This window comes from Schistocerca piceifrons, chromosome 6, assembly GCF_021461385.2.
Source record: "Schistocerca piceifrons isolate TAMUIC-IGC-003096 chromosome 6, iqSchPice1.1, whole genome shotgun sequence".
Classification (NCBI taxonomy): Eukaryota; Metazoa; Arthropoda; class Insecta; order Orthoptera; family Acrididae; genus Schistocerca; species Schistocerca piceifrons.
In genome coordinates this window covers 544,753,545-544,775,665 of record NC_060143.1, presented here as the reverse complement: position 1 = coordinate 544,775,665, position 22,121 = coordinate 544,753,545, and positions in this window count along the sequence as shown.

The window sequence follows — 22,121 nt, the reverse complement described above, 5'->3', positions numbered from 1 at the left end:
AGAAAATGCATATTTACAGACAAATTTTTTCTAAACAAACATGGGACTCAGTATACTCAGAGGTAGATGCAAATGAAACATTCAAAAATTTAATGACGTTGTTTAAATTAAATTTTGAAGAAACATATCCTAAAGTATTATGTCCATTATCAACAGCACGAAAAAACAAGTGGATCACAAAGTTGTTGTTGTTGTGGTCTTCAGTCCTGAGACTGGTTTGATGCAGCTCTCCATGCTACTCTATCCTGTGCAAGCTTCTTCATCTCCCAGTACTTACTGCAACCTACATCCTTCTGAATCTGCTTAGTGTATTCATCTCTTGGTCTCCCCCTACGATTTTTACCCTCCACGCTGCCCTCCAATACTAAATTGGTGATCCCTTGATGCCTCAGAACATGTACTACCAACCGATCCCTTCTTCTGGTCAAGTTGTGCCACAAACTTCTCTTCTCCCGAATCCTATTCAATACTTCCTCATTAGTTATGTGATCTACCCATCTAATCTTCAGCATTCTTCTGTAGCACCACATTTTGAAAGCTTCTATTCTCTTCTTGTCCAAACTATTTACCATCCATGTTTCACTTCCATACATGCCTACACTCCATACAAATACTTTCAGAAATGACTTCCTGACACTTAAATCTATACTCGATGTTAACAAATTTCTCTTCTTCAGAAACACTTTCCTTGCCATTGCCAGTCTACATTTTATATCCTCTCTACTTCGACAATCATCAGTTATTTTGCTCCCCAAATAGCAGAACTCCTTTACTACTTTAAGTGTCTCATTTGCTAATCTAATACCCTCAACATCACCCGACTTAATTAGACTACATTCCATTAGCCTCGTTTTACTTTTGTTGATGTTCATCTTATATCCCCCCTTCAAGACACCATCCATTCTGTTCAACTGCTCTTCCAAGTCCTTTGCTGTCTCTGACAGAATTACAATGTCATTGGCGAACCTCAAAGTTTTTATTTCTTCTCCATGGATTTTAATACCTACTCCGAATTTTTCTTTTGTTTCCTTTACTACTTGCTCAATATACAGATTGAATAACATCGGGGAGAGGCTACAACCCTGTCTTACTCCCTTCCCAACCACTGCTTCCCTTTCATGTCCCTCGACTCTTATAACTGCCATCTGGTTTCTGTACAAATTGTAAATAGCCTTTCGCTCCCTGTATTTTACCCCTACCACCTTTAGAATTTGAAAGAGAGTATTCCAATCAACATTGTCAAAAGCTTTCTCTAAGTCTACAAATGATAGAAATGTAGGTTTGCCTTTCCTGAATCTTTCTTCTAAGATAAGTCATAAGGTCAGTATTGCCTCACGTGTTCCAGTATTTCTACGGAATCCAAACTGATCTTCCCCAAGGTCAGCTTCTACTAGTTTTTCCATTCGTCTGTAAACAATTCGTGTTGGTATTTTGCAGCTGTGGCTTATTAAACTGATTGTTCGGTAATTTTCACATCTGTCAACACCTGCTTTCTTTGTGATTGGAATTATTATATTCTTCTTGAAGTCTGAGGGTATTTCACCTGTTTCAAACATCTTGCTCACCATATGGTAGAGTTTTCACAGGACTGGCTCTCCCAAGGCCGTCAGTAGTTCCAATGGAATGTTGTCTACTCCGGGGGCCTTGTTTCGACTCAGGTCTTTCAGTGCTCTGTCAAACTCTTCACGCAGTATGGTATATCCCATTTCATCTTCATCTACATCCTCTTCCATTTCCATAATATTGTCCTCAAGTACATCGCCCTTGTATAGACCCTCTATATACTCCTTCCACCTTTCTGCTTTCCCTACTTTGCTTAGGACTGGGTTTCCATCTGAACTCTTGATGTTCACACAAGTGGTTCTCTTATCTCCAAAGGTCTCTTTAATTTTCCTGTAGGCAGTATCTATCTTACCCCTAGTGAGATAAGCCTCTACATCCTTACATTTGTCCTCCAGCCATCCCTGCTTAGCCATTTTGCACTTCCTGTCGATCTCATTTTTGAGACGTTTGTATTCCTTTTTGCCTGCTTCATTTACTGCATTTTTATATTTTCTCCTTTTATCAATTAAATTCAATATTTCTTCTGTTACCCAAGGATTTCTACTAGCCCTCGTCTTTTTACCTACTTGATCCTCTGCTGCCTTCATTACTTTATCCCTCAAAGCTACCCATTCTTCTTCTACTGTATTTCTTTCCCCCTTTCCTGTCAATTGTTCCCTTATGCTCTCCCTGAAACTCTGTACAACCTCTGGTTTAGTCAGTTTATCCAGGTCCCATCTCCTTGAATTCCCACCTTTTTGCAGTTTCTTCAGTTTTAATCTACAGTTCATAACCAATAGATTGTGGTCAGAGTCCACATCTGCCCGTGGAAATGTCTTACAATTTAAAACCTGGTTCCTAAATCTCTGTCTTACCATTATATAATCTATCTGATACCTTTTAGTATCTCCAGAGTTCTTCCATGTATACAACCTTCTATCACGATTCTTAAACCAAGTGTTAGCTATGATTAAGTTGTGCTCTGTGCAAAATTCTACCAGGCAGCTTCCTCTTTCATTTCTTAGCCCCAATCCATATTCACCTACTATGTTTCCTTGTCTCCCTTTTCCTACACTGGAATTCCAGTCACCCATGACTATTAAATTTTCGTCTCCCTTCACTATCTGAATAATTTCTTTTATTTCATCATACATTTCTTCAATTTCTTCGTCATCTGCAGAGCTAGTTGGCATATAAACTTGTACTACTGTAGTAGGTGTGGGCTTCGTATCTATCTTGGCCGCAATAATGCATTCACTATGCTGTTTGTAGTAGCTTACCCGCATTCCTATTTTCCTATTCATTATTAAACCTACTCCTGCATTACCCCTATTTGACTTTGTGTTTATAACCCTGTAGTCACCTTACCAGAAGTCTTGTTCCTCCTGCCACCGAACTTCACTAATTCCCACTATATCTAACTTTAACCTATCCATTTCCCTTTTTAAATTTTCTAACCTACCTGCCCGGTTAAGGGATCTGACATTCCACACTCCGATCCGTAGAACGCCAGTTTTCTTTCTCCTGATAACGACATCCTCTTGAGTAGTCCCCGCCCGGAGATCCGAATGGGGGGCTATTTTACCTCCGGAATATTTTACCCAAGAGGACGCCATCATCCTTTAATCATACAGTAAAGCTGCATACCCTCGGGAAAAATTACGGCCGTAGTTTCCCCTTGCTTTCAGCCGTTTGCAGTACCAGCACAGCAAGGCCATTTTGGTTATTGTTACAAGGCCAGATCAGTCAATCATCCAGACTGTTGCCCTTGCAACTACTGAAAAGGCTGCTGCCCCTCTTCAGGAACCACATGTTTGTCTGGCCTCTCAGCAGATACCCCTCCGTTGTGGTTGTACCTACGGTATGGCTATCTGTATCGCTGAGGCATGCAAGCCTCCCCACCAACGGCAAGGTCCATGGTTCATAGGGGGGTGGATCACAAAAGGCATCAAAAAAATCATCTGAAACACTGAAGTACCTGAGCTCCATTAAACACAGCCAAACTAATCCTGCTTTCTCACTCTTTTGTAAAAGATATAGGAAAACATATAGGAAAATATTTCTTACAGCAAAGAGAGCTCATAACTCCAAACTGGTGCTCTCTGCTGAAAACAACAATAAGGCAGTATGGAAGATTGTGAAGCAGGAAACTGGTACCAGGAAAATGAATCTGTCAAACTTGAAAATCAAAGAGGAAGGGACTCTAATAAAAGACCCAATATATTTGGCAAACTATATAAATGATTACTTTAGTAGCATAGGAATAAAATTACAGGAAAATTTTCTAACAGCCCCTCAGTCCAAAAAGCCAAATAATGGTGTATTACACTCAATGGTGTTATTCCCTACAACACAGGAAGAAGTCTATAAAGCAGTCAGCAAACTGAAAAACAAAAACTCAGCTGGTCTGGATGAAGTCCCCATTTTTATAATTAAGGACTGTATCAAGAGCCTACTTCCACCTTTACTTGATATTATAAATCAATCTTTCAAGCAGGGCTACTTTCCAGACTATTAAAATATGCTAAATTACTACCTCTCTTCAAAAAAGGTGATGCAGGAAAAATTGAAAATTATAGGCCAATTTCTCTACTCTATGTTTTGCAAAAATATTAGAAACTATTATGAAAGATAGGCTAATGGATTATTTAAATAAATACAGCTTACTGTCTGTTGACCAGTTTGGATTTCGATCAGGGAAAAGCACAGAATCAGCAACAGCACATCTCACAAAACACATTCTAGGAGCATTAGATAAAGGGAAAATGACCTAGTAGATAGTGTCGGAAGTTCCATGCGGCTTTTCGCGGATGATGCTGTAGTATACAGAGAAGTTGCAGCATTAGAAAATTGTAGTGAAATGCAGGAAGATCTGCAGCGGATAGGCACTTGGTGCAGGGAGTGACAACTGATCCTTAACATAGACAAATGTAATGTATTGCAAATACATAGAAAGAAGGATCCTTTATTGTATGATTATACGATAGCGGAACAAACACTGGTAGCAGTTACTTCTGTAAAATATCTGGGAGTATGCGTACGGAACGATTTGAAGTGGAATGATCATATAAATTAATTGTTGGTAAGGTGGGGGTACCAGGTTGAGATTCATTGGGAGAGTCCTTAGAAAATGTAGTCCATCAACAAAGGAGGTGGCTTACAAAAGACTCGTTCGACCTATACTTGAGTATTGCTCATCAGTGTAGGATCCGTACCAGATCTGGTTGACGGAGGAGATAGAGAAGATCCAAAGAAGAGCGGCGCGTTTTGTCACAGGGTTATTTGGTAACCGTGATAGCGTTACGGAGATGTTTAACAAACTCAAGTGGCAGACTCTGCAAGAGAGGCGCTCTGCATCGCGGTGTAGCTTGCTCGCCAGGTTTCGACAGGGGGCGTTTCTGGACGAGGTATCGAATATACTGCTTCCCCCTACTTATACCTCCCGAGGAGATCACGAATGTAGAATTAGAGAGATTAGAGCGCGCACGGAGGCTTTCAGACAGTTGTTCTTCCCGTGAACCATACGCGACTGGAACAGGAAAGGGAGGTAATGACAGTTGCACGTAAAGTGCCCTCTGCCACACACCGTTGGGTGGCTTGCGGAGTATAAATGTAGATGTAGATGTAGAACAGGTATATTTCTTGATCTAACTAAAGCGTTTGATACAGTAGACCACAACGTATTGTTAAATAAGTTAGATGAACTGGGAATAAGGGAGCTTGTGAAAAAGTGGTTCCAGTCATATCTAAAAAATAGAAGACAGATAACCAAAATCTAACATTTTTCAAGTTGCTCAAACTACATTGTAAAGTATACTTCAGACCCAAATTATGTAAATATAGGTGTCCCACAGGGTAGTGTCCTTGGCCCAATACTATTCCTCATTTACATAAATCACTTCCCACAGAGCATCAAGCATGGACAAACAATATTGTTTGCAGATGACTCAAATGTTCTAATCAGTGACAAATCACCAGATGCACTGAAAGAAAAAGCCGAACAAACACTAAACAGTGTATGTGAGTGGGCATCCAATAATAAAATAACACTGAATTAAAAAAAAAAAAAAAAAAAAAAAAAAAAAAAAAAAAAAAAAAAAAAAAAAAACAAATGCTGTTAACTTCTATGTCTGCAAAAAAACACACTATCACAACTTTAAGTTAAACAATGAAACTATAGAATGTGTAGACTACACAAAATTTCTTGGTATGCATGTTGACAGTCAGTTAAAGTGGGAAGAACATATTAAAATACTTAGTAACAGAATCGCTACAGCATGCTATACTCTCGGAATTCTGACTGCAGTGTGTGATACTACATGTGTCAGATCTGTATATTTTTCTTATATCCACTCTGTTATTACCTATGGAATAATATTTTGGGGAGTCAACAGTAAAAATATTCAAATAGTTTTCAAATTACAGAAAAAAGCAATTTGTATAATAACCAAGAATGGAAAAAAAAAAAAAAAAAAAAAAAAAAAAAAAAAAAAAAAAAAAAAAAAAAAAAAAAGTATTGACTGCTATATGAAAAATTCTTTAGAACACAGCTATGAAACTAAGAACCAATACAATCTGCATCTAGTTAGGAAAAATAAAGTTAAAACTCAGCAGAGCTTGTTGTACAATGCCGTTAAATTATATAATAAATTACCCCAAAATATAAAAGATATTGACACAATCGGACAGTTCAACACAAAAAAATTTTTTTTATTAAATAAAAGTTATTATGCAGTAACAGACTATATGAATTAAAATATGTAGTGTAATTAAAGTAGCCTGCATTGTAATACATGAGGAAATAATTATAATATGAAATCCAGAATTGTACAGTACCATAAGAAAATTAGATAAGGATATAAAACAAATGTAAGATACCTCAAAAATGTGTGTAAATATTAATTTTATGTGTATAAATTGTAGGTATTTTATATTGTATATGATTTTGCTGATGAAATCCACACAATGTAAATTGTTACATGGATTAATAAAGAAATCAATCAATCAATCAGTCAATCAGGTTAAAAGCAAACTTTCACAAAAAGCATATGGTGTCAATAGACAGCATCCTGTTGCAGAGCATGCATTAATCATGACTGTGATGTAATGTGTACTGTTTTGATTCTCACTCCCAATGTCAGTTCCTCAGAACTTTTAAAAGAGACTTGTGTTACAGCATGTGCTTAGTTCTCAGTACCTAACTGGCCACATGTAATTTTTTGGTCTTATTCTCCTTTTCTTATCTTAGTGTTTCAATATCTTTTCTTTTCATATCAATATTTTAAATTCTCTATCTCTCTCTTTCCCACACTAGATTTGACTTTCTTTTTGCCTCATTTATGATATATTTCCACTCATCTCTGATTTACCTTCTATGCTTTCTGCTACTTCTAAAGCCTTAGCAAACCTTCTGCAATACCAAGTCATTTCCTTCCATATTTATTGTCTGGTAAGCTGCCACTTTTCCTCCAAACTTAGGCTCTGTACTGCCAGAAGAATTAGCACCTGGCATTTTGCATACATATTTTATTATATTTTAACATGATACTACTTGGTGAGTAGATGTACCTTCTATATTATTAACATTTTCACTTATTGCTTACTTCACATATGTGTCGGTGTATATATGGGTGTATAAACCAGTGGCAACAGTGCCTTACGGCAAGATGTACTATCTCTCCTTGCTGCCTCATCTGTCTCTCTGTTTTGAAGATGACGTTTAGAATCAGTCAACCCATGCAAATATCTAGGTGTAATGATCACACGGGCTGAGCTGTAGGTAAGGCAGGTGGAAGGCTATGGTTCATTAGGAGGATAATGGAAAACTCAGATAGCCTACAAAGGGGACTGCTTATAGATCACTTGTGTGTCCTATGTTAGAATATTGCCCGAAGAATGGCACAAATGGTCACAGATTTGTTTGACTGACAGGAGAGCATCATGGGAAGTAATGAAGAAAATGAATTGATAGACACTTGAAGACAGATGCAAATTATGCCTCAAAAGTCTAACAAATTTCAAGAAACTGTATTAAGTGAAAAATCTAGAGATAATGTGTATCCTATGTTTCCTTGCTGTAGGGACCACGAAGACAAAATGAGGCTAATTATGGCACCCAAAGCAGTCAAACTTCCTGCGCACCATACACAACTGAAATGAGAAAAAACCCTAACATATGGTACCATGCTAAGTATCCTCACCACAGTGATTTGCAGAGTATGTGTATAAATGTAAATGCAGAAATTAAACTTGATCATCATCACAGTTCCAAGACAGCTCTCAATAATGAAATCATACATTTTATTCTTAGGTGAATAACTTTTATATCCAAGTTGGACATGAAAATGGAAAGGAAGCAGTCACAGGTGGATTTTTTGGGAACTTGTTCAGAACTCTGATTGAACTTACAAATTCCACGTAAGTAGTAAAGTATCTATAATATGAATCTGTAGTGAAAATGAACTTTTGTATTTTCTATGTGGAATGACAATAAGTTGAAAAATGCTTGTTCTATGCAAAGAAGCCAGTAACATAAATATCCTTAAATGGAATGTAGGACTAAGATTTACATGGTCAAGGTATTTGTTTTTGCTGACAAACTGAAGCATCAATTTTTGTTTTATAGATTTAATTTTCTGTGATAATAAAGTGAATGAAAATTCTGTTCTTCATTCATTTTAGAGTTTTGACTAGTGTGGATGGCATTAGCTTATTGTGCAGTAGGCCTTTCCAGATATTATATTACTGAGGACTAAGGAATATGCAACCACTTTTTGATGAATCTCTGAAGAGCTTTCTTCTTTCCTTTTTCAAGGGTTTAATTGATTTTTCAAGGGTTTAACGGATTACATTCAACAGATGATCTATGATCAGAATTTGAACATTTTTAGACTTTAGAAATACTCTGCATCATGAAAATTAAAATATACAGAACTAAAATGTGGTAGCCATATAGTATGAACTCAGTATGTTGATAGGTTTTTCACTTTTAAACCAAATGTAAAATCACCTGACATTTTGGTTTAAAGATTGCATGCAGAAAGAAGAAAATATTTTTATTCTAAATTTATTTTATCCAAGCAATGGCAAAATGTAAATGAAATGATGTCAAATCTAAGGAAAGCTCATTAAACCCAGCCTGTTTTAAATGATATGAGTAATTTCCTTTGTTCCAGTATAATAGTCTGATGATGATGATATATTTGTGTGGAACATGACAACTAAGTCTTAAGTGTCTACAATTACTCTTATGAGGTGAGTGTGATTAAAAGAAACGAAATGATAAACTAAAAAATGGTCAGTAAGAATTAAAATATGCTAGTTCCATAAATGCCAGAAGCTTAAAATGTCCCCTCCCATGCACATACTCACACTGTGAAAGCAGTTTATTTTTTTAATTCTAAGACTTTCAATAAAAATAGAAATGTACAAAGAACAATCTAAAGTAGAACAGCAGAAAATGACACTAGCTTATCACTGGACTAAAAAGGATGAGCCAGACAGTTTGTGTGACAGTAAAAGCTACAGCATATGATCTTAGACAAGAGTTTAGGCAATACATAAAGTTATATAAATTTTACCCCACTTATCTTGCTTATAAGCAAAACTGAAGGAAGATCAACACAAAGTTGCAGTTGCTCTTTTGTCAGAACATAAATATCAGTCAATTAAAATTATACATACCAAAATGCATACAACACAGGCAGTACAAATGGATGGATCCTCTTGCTGGAGCAAGAAGCTTTGTGTAAGAGACTATGTGCTATATGTAGATCGATGAGTGAGGCTTGATCTTATTTCTGTAACCGGAAGCAGAAATGCCATGGACAGATACTTAGTTTCACCATCAACAGTTTCACATCCCTCACTCTGGTCTTTCTTCTCCCCAATGATGCATGACCTTCTGGCTCAATAGTGAGTTTACGTCTGCAAGAGAATGTAACATTGTTTAATCTGTGACTACAACAGTTGTCCTTGGCTGCTATGTCAGTTTGCTCATTTGCTTTATTCTCACATATGCTGATACCCTGTAGCATTCTATCTGCTTCCAATGTATTGTAAAATGTATAATTTTTTTCTCTTGGGTGCAACTGTTGAAGGGCAAAAAGAGTAATCAGGAACTGGAGCATATGAGAAACAGTATTCCTTGGTCTTGTCTTGGTTGCTCCCTACACCATTGCCTTCAGAATTAGATACAAGTCAGTGTATTATACTGTAGACATACATGTCAGGTGGTTCCTGAAGAGAGTATCATGGAAAATGATTGGATAGCCTAAGAAATCTCCTCATGTTTGTATACACAATGTTAAAATTGTGGTGCTCAGCTAATATAGGAGCCCCTTAAAGAACAAATGGTGTAACTCACATCATCTTTATTTTGAGATATTTAATTTTTTATTAGAATTGTTATACAAAAATCCATGGTGTACTTTTTTGTATTTTTTATCTTAAATGTCCACAATAAACTTATTTTTAACTCAAATTTACATTTTTTTGAAAATTTACTATGTTTTTGTCTGTGTACAAATGTCCGAATGTAGTTATACCACTTGTGTTGTAACCAGATGGAAGATTTTGTTGACAACAGAAACATTCATGATAGTAAAAAAATACTGTATTGATAAATTAAACACACTCAGTTAACTTTACATTCTACTCATCATCATTGCTTTTGTTTGACAATATCATGAATTATGAAAAGGATAATTGTTACTTACTATATAGCAGAGATGCAGAGAGGCACAACAAAAAGACTGTCAAACAAGTAAGCTTTCAGTCAAAAAGGCCTTTATTGGAATTATTAGACAACACACACACACACACACACACACACACACACACACACACACACAAGCACACATGCAAATGCGTATCCCATACATGTGAACACAGTCTCTGGCTGCCGAGGCCAGACTGTGAGCAGCTGCGCATAATGGGAGAAGCAATCTGAGGGTGGAGGTAAGGAGGAAGCTGGGGCAGGTAGGGGGAGGGACAGAAGGGTTAGGGTGGGGGACAGTAAAGTGATGTTTGTGAGAGCATACAGGAATGAAGTGGAGAGAGGGTAGGCAACTCAGCATTTCTGCTATATGGTGAGTAGCAACTATCCTTTTCATAATATTGTCATTACTCCATCCTGGATTTTTCTCTGTTTGATTCTACTTTTATCTGAGTTGTGTAGTGGGCCCAAGTCAATGGCATTCTCACTGGAAACAAGGTTCTCGTAGTAATGAACCAGGGGGATGTCTGCCGAAAGGTCTACCATGTCATTTTTTGTTTCCTTTGTGACAGAGTGCAGATCTCTGTACGGCTTCCCTTGATTGATGTTACAAATATTGACAGGTTTCCCTTCTTTAGATCCTGGCATAAAGCTACAAAAAACTTATAAAATGGCATGTATTGTGAAAGAGTGTCCTTAAAAAGGATTGTGAATAGTTCACTCTTCTGGTGCTGGACCTACTGCAAGTTTAAGTGTGACACAGGATACTCCTCACTGGCTTTCTTCCTTTTGGTAATTTTTTTAGTAGGCTCTCAACAGACAAAAAGTCTTTGTTGAACATAACAGTTGGGTGTTGTGTGATGTCCTTAGGTTAGTTGGGTTTAAAAGTAGTTCTAAGTTCTAGGGGACTGATGACCATAGATGTTAAGTCCCATAGTGCTCAGAGCCATTTGAACCATTTTTTTGACATAACAGTGTTTGGATTATGCCTTCATCTGTAGTTTGAGTGCTAAGAGGGGAATGATGAGATGTGCTCCCTTACTAGTACCATTTTTTATTCAGGGGTTTTGTTTGCAGGAACTTTCTTGCCTCATTTGTCATCACCTGTGGCTCTGCAAAGTTTAGTTTCTTAAGGGCTCAGGTCATTCTACTATCAGATATTTTATAAGTTTCCAAGAAATCATTCTTTTACATACAATTTCACTTTTATCATCAATAGTAAAATAAAATGTATTAGTAGTACATTTTTCCCTTTTGGCATTAACTGCTGGTCAAAGAAATTGTGGTGCTTCTTGTTTTACCAGGCCACATGTCTGTGCATTTTGAGCAGAATAAGTTCCAATTTTATAAAAAGACTCAAACATACTTCATTGTGGTTGCTCTTAAATTCAATTAAAACATTTTTTACAGCAGCAATTGGGATTACTAAATTCTTTTCCTGCAACAGTTTTTGCTTTTCCTGTGATGAAAGATTTCCCTGCATTATATTTCTCTTTCCTTTAGCATGTTTACACTCATTTATTTTTCTTTTTTGGCATCTCTTTGGTCAGCCCTCTACAACTGCTTCTGCTTCATCACCATCACTTTGACTGAATTTGTCATCCTCTGAAACAAAGAAATTACTATAGGTAAATCCTGTAAAATTACAGAACATTCATATCAGTCACTGATTTTCATAAAGGTATGGGAAATAGACATACAGGTTCTATTGTACTTTATGTTTACTTTTACTTACTGTTATGGACTCAGACACCCAGAAGTACAACCTGTTCTATACACCCTAGGCATAAATGTTGACAGGACTAGTGGTGTAACCACATTTTTAGTTTATGCTGTGCACACATTTACTTTCTAACCATATAACATGTTTTGGCTCTTAATTTATACTTAATATACAAAACTATGATGTAATGAAAGCTTGTAAAGACATTAAACTTTAAATAGTTAAGAGTAATTACTCAAAAAATAAAAGAAAACCATCTCTTGCCTGCAGCACTGGATAGGTCTGAGTCTGATGATAAATACACAACAAATGTACTCAGTGTGTCAACACAACTGGATTACAGTGACATGTCTAGTGATGTAACTTCCAATTGGACCCCTTGTGCTGCTACCTGTGCAGTTGGTAGGTGACTACAACTCACACCATTTGTGCAGTTAGCAAAATAATTTTTTCTACACATGATCCTGTCACTAACTAAAAAAGAAATGTGGAGTTGTGCCACTTGTGCTTTAAAGCACTCTTGTTACAAAACAAGTAGCTGTAAATCATATTTGAACTGTTTAGTTTTCTTGAATTGGTCATACTTTAAATAATTATGGATCTATTAGGAATTCACTCCAACTTTGGCAACATTCAAATATTGTGCAAGTGTGTGTGACCTGTACTGAATAGTGCTGTCAGGGCATATGTAACATATGCAAAAAAGGGCAGCACAAATGGTCATAAGTTTGTTTAACTCATGGGAAAGTGTCACAGAAGTGCTGAAAGAAACTAACTGGCCATCTCTTGAAGACAAAAGCAAGCTGTCCCATGAACATCTACTAAGTAAGTTTAAAAAACCAACTTTTAGTGATGAATCTAGGGATATACTGCAACCTTCTACATATTGCTACTGTAGAGAGTGCGAAGACAAGATTAGACTAATTACAGTGTGTACAGAGGCATTTAAGAAATCATTCTTCCCATATTCCATATGTGAATGGAATGGGGAAAGTCCTAATAACTCGTACTGTGGGAAGAACCCTCTGCCATGCACTTCTCAGTGATTTGCAGAGATTTGATGCAGTTGTGTAAAACATTAATATTTGCTTGACCCATTTTTAAAACATAGTTCTTTGATCACATCTCAAATGGCCTTGTTGCTCACAAATGCTTACTGAAAAGGTGATCCATGGGTAGGCAAGCAACAGTGTTGTTTGCAGGCCACAGAAGTACAGAATGCAATCTGTATGCTTGTCATATCATAAGTAGTTGTTGTCTGAGCTGAAGTACTGGCTCCCCATGCTCAGTGCAGAGGCTTTCGGTCTTATTGTAAATGCCCAAATGACAAATTTTACTCTCTCATGAAACTTCCTGGCAGATTAAAACTGTGTGCCGGACTGAGACTCAAACTTGGGATGGGCATGTGCTCTACCATCTGAGCTACCAAAGCACAGCTCATGGCCCATCCTCACAGCTTTACTTGTGCCAGTACCTTGTCTCCTACCTTCCAAACTTTGCAGAAGCTATTCTGTGAAACTTGCAGAGCTGCAGAGTGAAAATCTCATTCTGGAAACATCCCCCAGTCTGTGGCTAAGCCATGTCTCCGCAATATCCTTTATTTCAGGAGTGCTAGTTCTGCAAGATTCGCAGAAGAGCTTCTGCAAAGTTTGGAAGGTAGGAGACGAGGTAGTGGCAGAAGTAAAGCTGTGAGGATGGGTGCGTGAGTCATACTTGGGTAGCTCAGATGGTAGAGCACTTGCCTGCAAAAGAGCAAATGTCCCGAGTTCGAGTCTCGGTCCAGCACACAGTTTTAATCTGCCAGGAAGTTTCATATCAGCACACACTCGCTACAGAGTGAAAATCTCATTCTGTTAATTCTCTCATGTTGGTCTGTATCCAATATGTTATATGATGATCTGGTTGATCCCTGCAATATGCATTTATAATGAAGCTAGGACTGCACAGAAGCTCTATAAAACGGAATCAGGCAGGCTTGGTTTGTCCCCATGTCCAATGTGCAGTTAATGAATCTGAGGGATTGTGTTATCAGATCCTTCAGGTCTCACAGCCATGTAAGTTTCTGATCGAAAGTGAAGCCTCGAAACCTCACTGACTCTAAAATTTAGTACTGTGTCCCTCAATTTTAATTCAGGAAGATTAAGAGCATGGTGATAACATAGATTTCTCTGTTAGTTTTTAGTGTTCATTCCTCCAGTCTCTTAACAGTCATCTGTCAGAATGTCTCTCCTGCAAGACTTGAAGATGAACTAAAAAGTGAAAAGTCATTGACAAATAAAGAGCAATTCAGTGTAGACATAGTATTATTAATAGCTGTCACAAATACATAAACAACTACCTTGAGGGGCACCCTCCTCTTGTATAAAATGACCTGATAGCACATCACTGGCTCAATATCTGAAATATCATGGGGAGAAGAATGACCTTAACAAAACAGGAAGACATCTCCAGGAGCCCAATGGTGGAACTGTCTGATGTTGTCTTCAAGTCCAAGTAGTGCCAAAAGTCTTCTCAAAGTTGAAAAATTACCTGTTAGCTGTTAATTGCATAGGAAGAACCACTGCATAGCTTTCTTCATAGGGAAAGGTTATGAACATTGAACAATAGCTCTTGAACTCACACTAAAGGTGATTAGAGAGCTGCCTGAATTCTATGATCCAGATAAGCAGCAACTGACAGCCTGGTCCAAGGCCTTCTCCACACAGCTTGTGAGGCTAACACTAAGTCTGTTACTTGGGCATATGCAATTCTTCCTCAGCTTAAATGAGGAATTAAAATATATTCATTTCACAAGTCAGGAAATTATCTAGCTTTTTATATCCAGTTAAAATTTTTAAGGAGGATTCCCTTGCCAATCCCAGTGAGGAACTGCAACAAACCTGGTGCTGTGCCAGTTGCTGCAGCCAATGCTGGATCCATCTTATACATACACAAGGGACAGTTGTAAATTTATAATGTTCTTCCCTGTCAATTTAACCAAAAATAAACTATTTAAATAATAATACCAATTTCCTTATCAATCTTGATAAAAAGTAAAATTGCTGGTGTTTCATTGTGTAAGAGAGATATTATCACAGCAGCAAGTGGGTAAAGTGTTGGATTCTCTGTTTGGCATGTGAAATGATGTGGAAAAATTGTTTAGGGGCAAGATAAAACTTATATTTTATTAACACATGAAGATATTTTACATATAGGCTATGCTGTTGGTCTCATTGTCAATCAACACCCACAGAATATTTCACAGAGGTCTAATGCACTAATCACAAATTGTCCTATGCACACATTTCTCCAACACTCTCCTTGAACAACTATCTTTCAGATACCAAACACAACACTTCACAGGTTAGACAATGTTTCACCAACTTCTGAAACTTGTCTTTATTGAGAGGCTTGGTTATAAAATCTGATAATTCCTTCTCTGCATAGATAATTGATGGTTATGCTTCCCTGCTCCAGATGAACTCTGATAAAGTAGTACTTTATGTCAATATGTTTCGGTCTCACACTAGGGGCATTATGGTTGTCAAGCTTAATAGCTCTCATATTATCACAAAATATCACAGTTGGTTTTATTTTTGTAAGACATTCTACTTCACCCATCAGTGTTCTGATACATAAGCTTCTTCAATAGTGGAGGATAAGACCATATATTCAGCTTCCACAGTGCTCAAAGCCAACTGTCCTCTGTCTCTTACGTGACCAGGATATCAATCCTCCCATTATTTTAAAGCAACTTCCAGGTCTGCTTTCCAGCTCGCTTCCACAGTCTACATCACTGAACTCTTCTAAATTTACATTTCCCTTTTTATAATCTGCAGTTCCCTTTAAATATCTGCACATTCTCTTGATTTCCATCCACTGTTTTTCTCTTTGATGATTGCAAAACTTGCTTACAGCATTTGTGGCAAATGCAATGTCTGGTCCGGAAGTCTGGTTCAAGTACAATAGATTTCCTAAAAACAGTTACAGTCAAAATTTAATATGTATCACTTGGGTGAAGTTAGTTGATACTTAGGCATGAAGATTCTAAGAAGTACTAACAGAGAAGAATTATGGATTGATCATCTCTGTATACAAGAAAAATCATAGAAAAATTCAGTATGGAAGAGTGTAAGCCTATTTCTACCCCAATGGAAAATAGTGCAAAACTGTTACTACCTGATGAGGGCAAGAAATGTAAGGAAAGTGTACCCTATTTTATTTTCACTGCTGGTCAAAGTAAAAAACAAAAATCATCTGCTCATATGGCCCTGATTCTAATTTCTTCCTGCTTCTTTTGTAACATATACTTTGATCTGCTTCTGACTGTGGCATGCCTTTGAATCTGTACATGCCTTCCTTGGAACACCAAACTTTTCTTTTCCATTGATAAGGTCTTTTAACTTCATCAGGTAGGATCAAGTATATTTTCTCTCCCAGCTTTCCATTCAGATAGGCTGTTTTCAGATGAATTAACAGGCCTTCCCTTACTGCAAGAGTTAAAAGGTATCTTAATGATAAATATTTCACCACTGGTGAGAAGGTCTCATGACGATCTGTCCCTTATTTCTGACAGTATCCTTTAACTACCAATCTGGTTTTGAATTTTAGTATTGAACTCTCAGGATTTTTAATATTTAATACCATCTTGTTCTTAGTGCCTTTTTATTTTAAAGCAAGTCAAACCTTTTATATGAATCATTATAAAAAATGATTATGATTTTTTTTCCATCAACTCTGACCAACTTTGAGCATTGGTACTTGCCAAGGCTTCATTTATTGCAATGGGTTCACTGTTGAAGGTTTGGGCAGGATACATTTCATAGTCTTGATATCTTCCTGGTTTTATTATACAAGTAGAACACCTTAAATTGACTTCCTCTGTTGAATATTCTTCCTCAATTTCACTATCAGGTAGTGTATCAGTTTGCTCTTCATCCTTATCTTCCCCTGTTTTAGTTTTCATATCTTCTTCAGCATTATTACTCCTTATATTTTGTTAAATTACTGTATTATTTTGACTTTATTTTATGTTTCTAATCCTCTAAAAACACTAAATCTCTATTGCTTATTATTTTCTTAGTCACAGGATTACAAAATCTGTATCCTTCTGAATCATCACAGTATCCAACATAATATATTTCTGTAATTTTGTATCCTGTTAACCTCTTAATGGTTTTGGAATCTGAACCATGGCTTCATATCCAAAGACTTAAGTGCCTTCAATCCAGTTTCTCATCAGTTCATACTACAAAAAGTGTCATGTTTCCCAAAGCTTCAGTAGGTGTTAGTTAAATACACCACTGTTGACACTGCCTCTGCCCAAAAATACTTAGGTACTTCAGCATCACTTAGCATACTTCTTTCCTTCTCTGCAACAGTTTTGTTGGCATGTTCACAAACTCCATTCTGTAAGAGATTGTAGTGAATGGCATTCTGATGCCTGATACCCATTTCATTCAACTATTCCTTAAACTGTCTATTTACATATTCTGATCCATTGTCTGATCTAATAATTTTAATTTTCCTCCCCATCTGTCTTTCAACCATTTTGCAATAAATAGCAAATATATCACTCACTTGATCCTTGGTACTTTGAAGTAAGCGTGAATGTATCTTAGAAAAATAACCTATGAATGTCAGGAAATAGTAACTACTTCCAAAGGATTTATTCTCCATAGGTTGACAGAGATATATGTGAATGAGTTGCAAGACTTCTGTAGATCTAATTTAAATGATGCCCTAGCCTGCTTCCCTTGCAAACATACCTCACATTTACATTATTCTTTCCGGAGTTTTACATCGCAGTTGCCACAGTCTTCAATGAGGCCGTACTTTGTCATTTCAAATGTCCAAGTCTCCTACGCCACAAGAAACTCTTTGCAGTATAAACAGGGTGATTTCCAGATTCAGCAATATCTTTAACTGTATTTAGTTTGAAATACATTTTACATTAGTTGGAGCAGCTACAATATTGGCACAAGAGGCAGTTATTTTGGCTCCCTCTACATCAAAGATAACTGTGTTACCCTTCTTTGATATTTCACTTACCAACAGCATATTAGTTGCAATATTCTTCAAATAATGGACATCATGAGCAGTACCAATTTGTTTTTTCCCACTCACTAGCAAATGAAAGTTCACACTTTAACTTAGACCCAACAACTGTGAAAATTCCAATGTCAGTCCTTGAGTGAATATCATAGAACACTGATGGAGCTTCAACAATATGCAACAATGTTTCTGGGTCTAGAAACCATTCTGCATGGTTGTCACTTGCTTCACTAAAAGAATAAAAACAAATGGGTAATTTTCCTTTCAGAACTACTAGAATTAACATGCTTCTTTTCATGAATACTCAAACTTTCGTTGCACTCTGATGAAAAATGTCCAATCTTCTGTCATCTGAAACATTTTATTGGCTTCTTCTTCTTCTTGTATTTATATTACAAAGCCAATGCTATTTCCATCTTTGGATCATAAGAAACTGACTCATTTTTCATGTCCTGTAGAATCTTTGCCTTCACACTATCCACTGTCAAGGTATTTCCAAACTTTACAAACACAGGTGAATATTTCTCTGGTAGTCTAACTAACAACAAAGTGCAAACCCATTCAGCTGCAATTCCAAAAGCAATATTTCTCAAATAATTTGAGATTGAAATTATTTTATTCATGTATTCATCCACATTTATTGCACTTGTTCAATCTTGTAGTTATCCGCTCATGGGTTAATCCTACTTTTCTGGTTAAACTTTCATCATCAAATATGTTTTTCAGTTTTCCCCATACCTCCTTTGCTGATGTTGCTTTTTCTATGTGAACATAATTTACTGGACCAATCATAAGGATAATTAGTTTTGACTTTTGATCCTTAGCAGAAAAACGTGATTCTGTAGATTTCAATGTACCATTTATGATGCCCCACAGGTCATTCAAATGCAAATACACCTCAATGGCAAATTTCCAAGTTGCATAGTTCTCACAAGCTACGAGCTGCTCTATTTGTGGTACCTGTGTTGTATTCATCTTAACAGTCACTTTTATTCATTGTACAGACAATGCAACTTTATACGAACTTTGCATACTTTTGCACAAAACACATCACCATGAACCCATAAGCTGTAGGATTCTGAGTTTAGCACAGCAAAACGATGTGGATAAATTGTGTAGAGACAAGGTAAAACTTATATTTTATCAACACATGAACATATTTTACATACAGGCTATGCACATGATCTTGTTGCCAATCAACAACCACAGAAATTGTTTCACATAGATCTAATGCGCTCAGCACAAAGTGTCCAATGCAAAACTAAACCACGGGAAAAATACTTTGTTCACATTTCTCTAATGGAAAGGAAAGTTAGATTATTAAATTCCAATGCTTTTATAAGTACTGGGTGATCAAAAAGTCAGTATAAATTTGAAAACTGAATAAATCATGGAATAATGTAGATAGAGAGGTACAAATTGACACACAAGCTTGGAATGACATGGGGTTTTATTACAACCAAAAAAATACAAAAGTTCAAAAAATGTCTGACAGATGGTGCTCCATCTGATCAGAATAGCAATAATTAGCATAACAAAGTAAGACAAAGCAAAGATGATGTTCTTTACAGGAAATGCTCACTCAATATGTCCACCATCATTCATCGACAATAGCTGTAGTCGAGGAATAATGTTGTGAACAGCACTGCAAAGCATGTTCGCAGTTATGGTGAGGCACTGGCATCAGATGTTGTCTTTCAGCATCCCTAGAGATGTCGGTCGATCACGATACATTTGCAACTTCAGGTAACCCCAAAGCCAATAATCGCATGGACTGAGGTCTGGGGACTTGGGAGGCCAAGCATGACGAAAGTGGCGGTTGAGCACACGATCATCACCAAACGACGCACGCAAGAGATCTAACACTCGTCTAGCAATATGGGGTGGAGCGCCATCCTGCATAAACATGTTCCAGCAGGTGTTTATCAGTCAGGCTGGGGATGATGCGATTCTATAACATATCGGCGTACCTCTCACCATCACTGTAGCAGCCACAAAACCAGAATCATGCATTTCCATGAAGAAAAAAGGCCCGATAACGGTAGATATGGTAAATCCAACCCATACCATGACTTTCTCGTTGTGCAATGGAGTTTCCACGACAGTCCTAGGATTTTCGGTAGAACAAATTCTGTAGTTGTGGGCGTTGACATACCCTCGAAGCGTGAAATGAGCTTCGTTGGTCGACAACATGTTACTCATCCATTCCTCATCTTCCGCCATCTTTTGAAACGTTCACACTGCAAATGCCCTCCGCTTCACTAAATCGCCAGGTAACAGTTCATGATGCCGATGGATTTTGTATGGATAGCATCGGAGGGTACGCCTAAGTGCCAACCAAACAGTAGTGTACGGAATGCCGGTGCGATGTGCGACTGCATGAGCGCTGACTTCCCCATGCATAGACGAATCCGCTACAGTCTCCATTTCTTCCTGAACTGTCTCATCAGCATTACACCTCGTGCTTGGTTGGCCACTACAGGGTCTATCGTCTAAACAACCCGTGTCTTCGAACTTCGAAATCATTCTCGCCACAGCTGAATTTGTCAAGGGACCTTTACCCATTCGAATCCCCTTGCTATGGTGATAGGATCATAACCCTGAACTAGCACATTACCCATTCTGATAATACAGCTTCACTAAAAGCGCCTTTCCAGGTAACGTCAACATGCTGCGACTGCTGGCGCATCTGATTATCTCTCTCATTACAGTTCCTTTTATATATGATTGTCATGTGCAGTCACTGACGTTTTGCTGTCCAGCGCCATCTGTCAGACATTTTGTGAACTTTTTTCTTTTTTTTTCTTTTTTCCTTTTTTTTCTTTTTTTTCGTTCTAATAAAACCCCATGTCATTCCAAGCATGTGTGTCAATTTTTGCCTCTCTATCTACATTATTCCGTGTTTTATTAAGTTTTCAAATTTATACTGACTTTTTGATCACCCGGTATATTACTCATCTTTATAGTCCTTGATGACAAGGTCCAGGTCCTTTCAACAACAAACTTTTTTGAGAAATCCACAAAACACTCAGAAAAAGTTCTTCTGAATATCTGTCTAATAATGCAACCTTCACTAATTAACCTCTGTTTCCAAGTAAAACAAGATTTGCGCTACCAAACAATTTTTCATAATTTGTTATTACAACATTCTTAACTACACATAATTTGTTCAAAAATATTATTTTATGTTGTATTTTGATTCCAATACAGCAATTTGTCTAATCAACATATTAAATAACAATAGTTATTATGAAAAGGATCATGGCTAATTGTGACAGTATTTTTTTTGGTACCTAACTGCAACTCAGCATCTCTGCTATATGGTGAGTAGCAACTATCCTTTTTGTAACAATTACTTTGCTCACAAAAATAAGCTTGTAAAGCAAAGACAGAATTATGTACACAAAGGTATCAAATACTTCAGTTATAGATTGGTGTCAAATTATTCATTAACCCTTAGATATTACTTACATATCAGATTTAATCATTGATGGAATTAAAGTTCCAACTACCCCTCTCAGCATGCACCTAGTATTGTGGCTGGCTGTGACAGTGAAAGTCAAGTTCCCATCTATGACCTGCAATGTGTTTCCTTATTGTACTACATTAAAAGGGCATTTCTGACATCTTAATGGCTTCCCATACAAAGGGTGTTTTATTAGAATGAGTGACAAATTTCACAAACTATGGCATATTTTTGGTCTCCTTAATTTTAAATACAGTGGCATTTTGGCCTTGCTTCTTGAGAGGCTGTGAGTGCAGGTCATCATCCCCTTCGCACTGAGAAGCATGTGTGAGGCTTGGAGATCACAAGAATAGATTGGAGGCTGAGAATTACACAGTTGCAGGGGTGAAGCATGTGTTCTGACCTTATGTTGAGATGACATAGAACTAGGAAGAAGCCCCTAATAGCTCAACCATGCAGGCATGTTGTGACAGAGCACCATAACGTATGATGTGCATTAAAATCTCCACAAATGTGAAACAGTTGAGGAAACTATGTGATGAGATTTTTAGCCTAATTGTGCAGAGCTTTATTATGAGGAAATTGTAGGAAGCATATTGTCATACTATCTGGCACATACAGTATTTCAGCAGTTTCTTGCA